Source organism: Berghia stephanieae, chromosome 2, assembly GCF_034508935.2.
Source record: "Berghia stephanieae isolate SIO BIC M18660-M18661 chromosome 2, UCSD_Bste_1.3, whole genome shotgun sequence".
Taxonomy (NCBI): domain Eukaryota; kingdom Metazoa; phylum Mollusca; class Gastropoda; order Nudibranchia; family Aeolidiidae; genus Berghia; species Berghia stephanieae.
In genome coordinates this window covers 74,674,912-74,684,911 of record NC_088361.1, presented here as the reverse complement: position 1 = coordinate 74,684,911, position 10,000 = coordinate 74,674,912, and the positions used below count along the sequence as shown (strand labels likewise).

The window sequence follows — 10,000 nt, the reverse complement described above, 5'->3', positions numbered from 1 at the left end:
CTCGCCAATTAAAAAAATAAAATCAAACTCTTGAAAATGAATTATCAGGAGAAAAATTGTCACTTCTGTAAATACCAAATGTTGGTTAATGCTGAAGGCAATCTAAGGTGGAATACTGGAATCTATGATTTCAGTTTGTAAAACTCTGTTTGTGGATTCCAAACAATGGATCAGAAAATGGTGAGATCGGAGTCTAACAAAACAGTCATTAATTAGATTTGTTCATTCTACAATTCCCGTATGCATCAAATTGTCGGCTGGGATTTTTTTTCAAAGTTTGATATATTGTGCAGATACACTATTTCTATAATTAAAATGGTGCTGATTGAAGCTCGAAGAAGAAAAAAACGGTAAGTATTGAATTGTAAGACAGTATCTGTCTTTGTCTAATAAATTGAAGCTTACAATTGAATACTTATCGTTATTTCACTATTTCTATAAGCACATGAAAGCTTTCCTTGTATTTTGAGGTGCTTCATTGTAAAAATCACCTGCAAAGAATCTCAGTTCTTAAAATACAAAGGGGCATAACTCAATTATTTTGACCTCCAATATTGACTCATATTACACTACACAGCTGACAAAGTTTAAAATATTTGGCTTATGTGGCTGTTAAAAGCTATTGAATTCAATGCCTTCAAATTCAATTTACTTTTGAAAAAACCGTTAACAGTCTAATTAATGTGGATTATACTCATTCAGATGAATTCAGTTCAGATTGGTATGAATGTCGATTTTTATGTCTAGTCTAGTGCAAGATTTTTTTATTATCTAAAAAAAAAATTCAATACACCGTGAAAAAGAGCGCTATGTAAACACACGAAAAGGCTTTATGTGGCGGCGTTATAGTATAGTTATGTGACACACTGTAGTGAAGCGTATGGATAATGGAATTGTGTATGGGCATGTACAGATAATTTGGGGTAACCAATTTGGTTCGATATTACGGACCCTGAAATTGAAATCCATCCATTTTATTTTATTTGGATTCGGAATGAATTTACTACAACGAATAAAGCTTTAACTGTAAGCGAAGACGTCTATTATCTGTAGTGTAAGAAATTAGACTTAGAATTCTATATATCTAGGCACTTGCAAGAAGTAGCCCTCGAGAGTTGAAAAGAGGCGAGGATTTCTGTTTCCGTTTTTGAGGGGAAAATTTTTAGGAGTGTTTTAAAAATATTCATTTTTCTTTCTCAGTGAAATGAAATGGCAAGTATTATATATCGATGGCGTCGCGCGCAAACCGTCTATGTCCGCGATCGGCGTTAAATCGTTTTATTGGCTTAATTCATTCTACAACCAATGATATATCATGTCTATTAATATCTAAGAAAACACAGAACTCTAAATTGGCGAATTTGACATGTGATCAAACCGTACAAAAGTCCATTGGGTCTTTAAATTGCCGGTCTCAAAACGTATATCTCTGTTGTGATTCCTTTTTGATTGTTTCAACGTCAGGTGATTGGTCTCAGTTACAACAATGCCTTTTCCTTAACTTGATGAGTTAAAAAAAAAATCTAAGCCATTAGCATCATTGTTTAAATCATAGACTGGCTCATGTATTTATTTGATCTTTTTAATAATTTATCATTTATCATAACATCGTACTTTCATTTCTGGATATTGATATTGAGAGGTATACTTCAAATGTAATGTTACACTGTTGGCATAATGAAATACACCAAAAATAATTATTCTTAAAATTCTCTAAAAGTTATTAAAATACATGGACTGATATTGCTCTAATAGCTTTTGTTCTCTGTCATTATTGAAGATAATTAGCTCACTTGTTTTGTTTTACTTATGTCAACTGCTTAACGTCATGCTGCCTTACAGCCGTGGTAAACGAATGCTTCAACTCGGTTTAGAGACTCAGAAGCAAGCCAAAAGACGAAAGCTTCTTGAATCACCTGATGTGCAATTGCACAGAGAAACCCGTGAGCCTTTTTAGGACATTCTGAATCTATCTGTCTCGGAATTGATTGATGTACAATCTGACATGGATATTTAGTTTAGTATTGATGAAGAAATGTTTAACTTTAGTAATATTAGTAGTGGTGAGATGGAGAGTAAAAGCGGTAAAGAAGGTGACTGATGGACAGTGAGAGGATCAGAAATGATGAGGTGGAGAGAGACAGGGGAAAAGATGATGAGGTGTACAGCGGTATGGTGTAAGATGAGGTGGACAGTAACAGTGGTAGGGCAGCTGGAGGTATAATGAGGTGGACAATGACCATATTAGGTTGGAAGGTTAAGAGGTGGAAAGTGACCATGGTAGGGTGGAAGGTTAAGATGTAGACAGTGACCACGGTAGGGTGGAAAGTGTAGAGGTGGCAGTGACCGTGGTAGAGTGGAAAGTGAAGAGGTGGACAGTGAGGAATACGATGAGGTGGACAGAGTAGGGTGGAAGGGGATGAAGTGTGAGGGAACCAAAAGTAGGAAAATCTCGATGAAATATTTGAACAAACGCTTAACGGAGCAAGGCAAGGCTTATGTTGGCAGAAGATTAGACAATGAGTCAAATAAATCTGTTCAATCATGAAAATAGGCAGTCTCAATGGGGGGGTCGATGCTCGTGTAAAGCACAGTATCAACAATGCAAGAAGATAAATGACGAAGACCGAAGCAAGATATTTAATGAGGTGTGGCAGTTGATGAGTTGGGATGAGAGGAATGTGTACAGCTTGTGCTACTTGTTCCTGCACTGAAAGCTTCTGCACTGTATACTAAACTAAACTGCAGGTGCATAATTAGTACTCAATTTATAATTTAGTGACCGGTGACTGTCTTTCCTGTCTCTGGAACGAGACAGTGGGGGCATTCACTGCTAATGAGTTTGCGACATTATTATATGAGTTTCACGAATAAAAAAGATCATTTCTATACAATGACCGTGATCTCTGATGACCCCACTTATCAAAACTGTAACCGTGTGTTAGCCACAGCTCTGAGATTGTTTTGCATCAAATATGAAAAGATTTTGGTGTAAAAAATCTTGGAGCGGGGTTTCATGCAGATGAGGTGGATAGCGTACATGCGACAGTTGAAAGACAACTGAAGAATGCTCACGTCTATTCACCTCTTGATTACGTGCAATTGATAAGGCCAGCAAGAAGGAAGCCACGTACCTATCAATTTAAGTACTTGAAATTCCAATTCTTCAAATACTTTGAAACATTTGGCACAGAAGAGAGTAAAAGTATTAACCCTGGAGCTGGGGAAAAAGTCACAGACATTTGTGCCTTAAAATAGTGTCCTTTTGGGTCAATTCATTTTTAATTTCATTTTCCAGAGGATTGGGTAAATCTCAAATTAGGGCGTGGGGATCAACTCCCTTACAGTAATAAATAGTTTTTTAATGAATATTTCAATTGTGAGTTATTATCTGTTACACAATTCACTTTAATAAATCAATCTGAAATGAATTTAAAGATATTTTGCATTTTTATATCAAGTTTTTCAAGGACGGACACTACATGTTCCCATGCTAAATACTTCAACTGGGATCTCCCGCTTGATCCCTTTCTTTTGGGTGTTCAAAAGAGGGAGGGGGGGGGGGGGGGGGGGGGGGGTTCGCAGCTTCTAACGACAAGATCATTGTAAAACGTCTGTCATTTACTTTCCATCGTCCAATAGAATAATTTCCTCAAGCACTTTCTTCTATTCTTTAAGCTTCCTGTGAGTGATAGACCGTACTTTTATAATCTACTGTGTCGACTGACTTTTGATGTAGGGTTTGTACAGATCGGATACGTAAAGTGTTAATAAAACACTCCACTTATATAGCGATTATCCACGAATACCCTTAGCGCTTCACGATTTACTCCTCCCGGTTGAAAACAGACACAGAACACAATGGAAATGACACAACGTTAGTTAGGCGTCTTACAATTATTCGGACAAAGACGGAGCTGTCCTTATGGCCAGGTACTCATTTACACCTATGTCGAATGGAGTAATATGTGTAACGTGCCTTAATTGAGGACACAACACCCGGCAAAGACAAACACGAATGGTAACCCATCTGTTCATTCAGCACGTCTGTGGAAGCTTGAACTTCATTTAAGACGAGACTCACTGACCACCGAGCTCGGTTCCACAATTCTAAAAAATTGATTGATTCCCCACTGGTCACTTAGCTTTTTAAAGATATAAATCGAAAAATGAAAGTATTGCAAGTTGGAATAACCAGTCTTACAATGTCCATACATATTGCAAGATGCAATAACCCACGCACAATCCATCCAAGTCCCGTGCGAAGGACCACAACTCTCGTTCACAAACCGTGTAAGTCAACAACACATCAAACCGTCTGTCAGTGACACTTTGTCGACATGCAAAACGTACAAGTCCGATAAATAATGAATGCACAATAAAAGAACCAAAATTATGGTATCAGTGATTGTATTAAGTCATAATTGGCTTGAATTAGCCTATTGAAATCTGAAATTGATATTTCATTTACCAATTAACGGTTTTATCGCTCTCCTGAAAAACTACCTCTTCTGGATATAGACGGTTTGCGCGCGACGCCATCCATATCATTGGAAAGGGCATAAAATTCTACATACAGCCATGCTAATATTATTATCTTCCTATATCGTGATTTTGAGAAATCTTTGTGTAAAGAGATTGTGTGTTTAAACGTTTATAACTTTTAAACCAGAGATGGTCCTTCTTACTAAAAAAACGTCCTTCTGAGATATATATTTAAGTAGCTTCTCTAAAAATTTCAGAGCAAAATATGGTTGCACTCAAAAGTTATAGATCCCCCAAAAAATAGAACTTGTCCTCGATTGTTTGCAGAAGATTTTCTCATAATATTGATTCACTTCCTGTCGTCTGCTGCGCTTTTTTTTTTACTTGAGAGATAACTTCGTCAATCCACATCAAAACTTTACAACTGTTTTTCTTACAATATATGCAATTAATGTAAGTTATTTTTGTTTTACATTATTCAATTAATTGGCGTTTTCATGTCCATGCATTCATTTCATAAGTTACGCTTCTCTTTCTTTTTTTCTGATCGATTTTGATTTTGGGCTGTCATTATTCCCAGACGCCTGTCTGGGGATAATGAAAATTCGTTATCCCCAGATGGGTGAAATAATAATAATAATAATAATAATAATAATAATAATAATAATAATAATAATAATAATAATTGTAATAATTGTTATTATTATTACTATTACCATCATAATCATTATATTATTATCAATAATAATACTATTTTTATTATTTATACTCTTATTATCATACTATTACTATTATTATTATTATTATTATTATTATTATTATTATTATTAGTATTATTATTATTATTATTTATTATTATTATTATAATTGTTATTATTATTATTATTATTATTATTATTATTATTATTATTGTTATTATTATTATTATTATTATTATTATTATTATTATTATTATTATTATTATTATTATTATTATTATTATTTTTATTGTTAACACTATTCCCTGCTCCGAGGGAAATCTCTCTTTTTCTTTTTTTTTTATATTTTGACCTAAACCTTAGAGTTTTTTTGTTTGCTTAACCTTTATGTAAATGTTCCGTTTCTGAGCATGAATTTCTTAAATTGTTTTTATTTTTAAAACAATTATTTATTTTTTTTCTCCTCTATCTGACCGTTTGGTCGCTCTCTGAATATTTCTGTTTGTTTGCTTTTTAATTATTTATTCTTTTTAGACACTATTTGAGATCGGAGTGGGGACGAATATATTTGCTAGAAACTAGAAAAAAAACAAGAGAGAGAGAGAGAGAGAGAGAGAGAGAGAGAGAGAGAGAGAGAGAGAGAGAGAGAGAGAGAGAGAGAGAGAGAGTGAGTGAGTTTAATAAAAAATAAAAAAAAAGAGGTGGGGGGAGGATGGATCGGACATTTATCCCTTTCAACGTTCTGTAAAAAGAAGACGGAATTTTTTTTTTTTTTTAAAAGCGACGTTACCAGGATGCGAACCCACAATGTCGATTCTGGTCAAACTTCCAGGGCAGACGACTAAACCATTCGGCCATGACAGCCACTTCGAAGTCGACGCATATTGTGTATATGTAGTAACAACTGATTTTAATGTTGGTTAATTTTATGTTTTTATAGATATTTTATTAACTTTCCTTATTTCTATGTGCATTTGGAAACATTCCATATTCTGGCATGGGGATAATTGTTTAAAAGGGCGTAGTTTCAAATATGCGTCTGGGGATAATAAACATTCGTTATCCCCAGACACCTGTCTGGGGATAGGTGTCTGGGGATAACGAATTTTTATTATCCCCAGACCAGGGTTGCCAGATTATTTTTCAACAAAATGCCAGGGGAAGACTCAAAAAATGCCAAAACACTCAAAAAGATGCCAAAGTCTGTTGACTCCCACCCCCACTAAGAAAACTACTCACTTTTGATAGACAATTTACTATCATATCCTGGTGGCTTGCGTGTTTTCTTTTCTTTTTCTTTTTTTTTTTTTTTTTTTTTTTTTTTTTAAATTATACTAAATTTCCTGTTGGGGTAATTATTTACCTACTGACTACTAAGTGGAGTGCTAAACCACTACACCACGGTTGGATTTTAAGAATGAAAAAGAAATGTGAAGATGTTTGTTTTTACGCGTTTAGAAATAATTAAGAAAAGGTGTCATTTGAAGTATAATATACAAGAAAAGAAAATGCCAAATGAAAATGCCAAATGCCAAATGATTTTTCTAATGCCAAACGGTTTTCAAAAATGCCAGATTTTTGGAATCTGGCATTTAAAATGCCAAACTGGCAACCCTGCCCCAGACAGGTGTCTGGGGATAATCACAGCGTTGATTTTGACGTTTTTCATTCTTTGACGGGCGACTGTTCAATTTTGGGGAACGGGGGAGCGGAAGTTTTAAAAATCACCTATTTTCGATATTTTTAAACACTAATACACCACCTCAAACATTTATCAGTCCATATCTTTGCTTTTATGAGGTCTATTTTCATTTTGAAAAGTTCAAAGTGAACAACTAAATGACGCCGATTCAGTGGTATATTTGGTCTATCTTCATGTGAATAAATATTTTATTGTTCACTTTTCCAAAATTACAATAGGTCATTCATTTGCATGTCGTGATCTATTTTTCCTTGATTTCAGCTGTTTCAGCTCTAAACTATACTTTTCTCTCTCAATGTATTACAGAGATGTTGAATTACCGCATGTAAAAATTTCATAGATGTATCTGAAGCAGTTTCTCAATTATACTTGATTATCCATTGGGTTGCTATGTTTTGGTCACATATTTTTATTAAGCTATATAGAGATTTTCCACCACATAAAGTCATAACTTTTTAACCAGTTGAGATAGAGCGATAATTTTTTCACTCCAGTAAATGTTTTACTCCCCTTTATTTTTCTACGCTAAATTAATACCCATATCACTATTTTGAAAAATCTTTGCAAGTGCACTAGGCCTAGGTATCTCGACTGTATTTAACATCTACAACACAACGCAAACGAATAATATTACCATATATTTAAAGGAAAGTCCTCAAAAATATTATAGACAAAGCTACTATATGATCATCAGCCATCAAATTATAATATTACATTGATATGTGCCATAAGTTTCGAATAGTTTCATATCTTTGATCACTTGGTGCCTTGTGGTTTCTTTTATCGTCTAATTTTTTTTCTTCAGTAGGAGTTTACAGTCTACAGCTGTTAAAAAGTTGTACTCGTACTATATAAATCTTTATCATTTATCCAATCATTGTCAAATTAATTGTAAACAAGGAATTTACCCAATGGAAACCGTACGGTGCTCTCATTGGCTAACCAACCAGCGGCCTCGATGAGAAAAATATCCGCCATTTTGCTGTTGGCTGGGAATCGCGTTACTATAGTAAACAAGCGCTGATCGGCCGTTCATGAAAACAAGTTGCTGCTCGCTCGTTTAACTCAAAATTATTCAAAACGATCTCTCTAAAATGATATAAATGTGACTTCTTAAGGTTTTCTTCACGGTCAAAACCACACAACATTCTATTAATGATTACGTCCGAGGCAAAAAGGAATATTGACAGGTCGACCGAGAGTTGAACTCGTGAGACGACAAACATCAATGCGAAGTGTAGCGAGAGTCAAGCTATTGTTTGTCTTGTCCTATTCTATATAGAGAAAATGATAAATAGTATAGCCTCGTGTGTGAGTGGTTGCGTGTCATAGTCTTGTTTTTAAATTGTTTCTGTTGTTTATGTGTGTAGTGATGACTCTCTCACACTCAATTTCAATGCCGAAAGAGGAATTCCCGCACACAAGAAAGGGGAATTGGGGTGGTATTTGGCATACATATTGTATAGTATCTAGTTCTAAATAGATAACTGATTAGAATTATCTTATGATATATAAACACAGTGCCAAATACAATTCCGAAGTTTCCTTATTTCAAATGAAGTAAAGCTCCAAAACCTAATGGTAGTGATTGTAGTACTGAGTGTTAGTGAGGTGATGTGGTGTTGGTGGTGGTTGTAGTTGTAGTAGTAATAGTGATGATGATGTGGTGGTGGTGATGATTGTAGTTGTAGTAGTAGTGGTAGTGATGATGATGTGGTGGTGGTTGTAGTAGTAGTGGTAATGGTAATGATATGGTGGTGGTGGTGGTTGTAGTAGTAGTGGTCGTGATGATGATGTGGTGGTGGTGTTTGTAGTAGTACTGGTAATGATGCGGCTATGTGGTCTAGAAGTATGACACTCGCTTCCGGATCGGAAGGTCCTGGGTTCGAGCCTCGCGCTCGGCGCATAGTTGAGTCCTTGGAAAAGGCTCTTTACTCACATTCTCTCACCGTACTCAGGTGTAAAATGAGTACCTGGCCGTTAACAGAGTTGTCTTTGTCCGAAAAATTGTAATATCGCCTAACAGGCGTCATGTCCCGTCCTACATGTTAAATGTTGACCAGGGACCCCTTGTAAAGCGCTTTGAGCACATTTAGTAGATATTGCACTATATAAAGCTCAATTTAAAAAAAAAATATTTCAATGATGATGATATGGTGGTGGTGGTTGCAGTAGTAGTAGTGGTAGTGATGATAATGTGGTGGTGGTTGTAGTTGTAGTAGTAGTGATAGTGATGATGATGTGGTGGTGGTTGTAGTAGTAGTGGTAGTGATGATGATGTGGTTGTGGTGGTTGTAGTAGTAGTTGTAATGGTGATGATATGGTGGTAGTGGTGGTTGCAGTAGTAGTGGTAGTGATGACGATGTGGTTGTGGTGGTTGTAGTAGTAGTGGTAATGGTAATGATATGGTGGTAGTGGTGGTTGTAGTAGTAGTGGTAATGGTAATGATATGGTGGTGGTTGTAGTAGTAGTGGTCGTGATGCTATTGTGGTGGTGGTTGTAGTAGTTGAGGTAGTGATGTGGTGGTGGTTGTTGTAGTAGTAGTGGTGGTGGTGGTTGTGGTAGTAGTGGTAATGATGATGATATGGTGGTGGTGGTTGCAGTAGTAGTGGTAGTGATGACGATGTGGTTGTGGTGATTGTAGTAGTGGTAGTGATGATGATGTGCTAGTAGTGGTAGTGATAATGATGTGGGGCTGGTGGTTGTAGTAGTAGTGTTAGTGATGATATTGTGGTGGTGGTTGTAGTAGTAGATGATGTGGTGGTTGGAAAACACATTACAGGTTATTATAATACATGATTACACACATTCTCTAACTTCATTTTTTGACAGCTTCGTTGTGCCATAAATATACGCAACAGTTCTGAAACATTTTATTGTGGATTTTGATATTGTTTGTTGTTTTTCTTGTGTCGTTATGTTGACATAGATACCGAATGAATGGTAATTACTACATTCTCAGCCAACAACAAAATGGCGCTGAATGCTTTCATTGGTGGACACTTTTTAGGCTTCGTACGTATTCTCATTCGTTTAATTCTATGTTGTAAAGCAATAATTATTAAAATATCATGTCCTTACACTACAACTCTTTCCCCGGTGAACTGAGCCAAGA

At 35.6% G+C, this 10,000-nt stretch overlaps 1 long non-coding RNA gene across 4 annotated transcripts in view; it reads right to left on the bottom strand.

Annotated features, from left to right (window-relative positions):
• Positions 1-7,645, bottom strand: part of LOC144965529 (uncharacterized) — a 16,472-nt gene extending 8,827 nt beyond the window's left edge. The window contains exon 1 of one of the 4 annotated variants that reach the window (XR_013644043.1): positions 7,520-7,645. This is a non-coding gene — a long non-coding RNA (uncharacterized LOC144965529). Of the gene's footprint in view, positions 1-3,134; positions 3,432-4,204; positions 4,506-4,688; positions 4,798-7,519 lie in introns of those variants that run through there. The other 3 variants (XR_013644044.1, XR_013644042.1, XR_013644045.1) reach the window with 3 other exon arrangements.
• Positions 7,646-10,000: the final 2,355 nt, after the last annotated feature.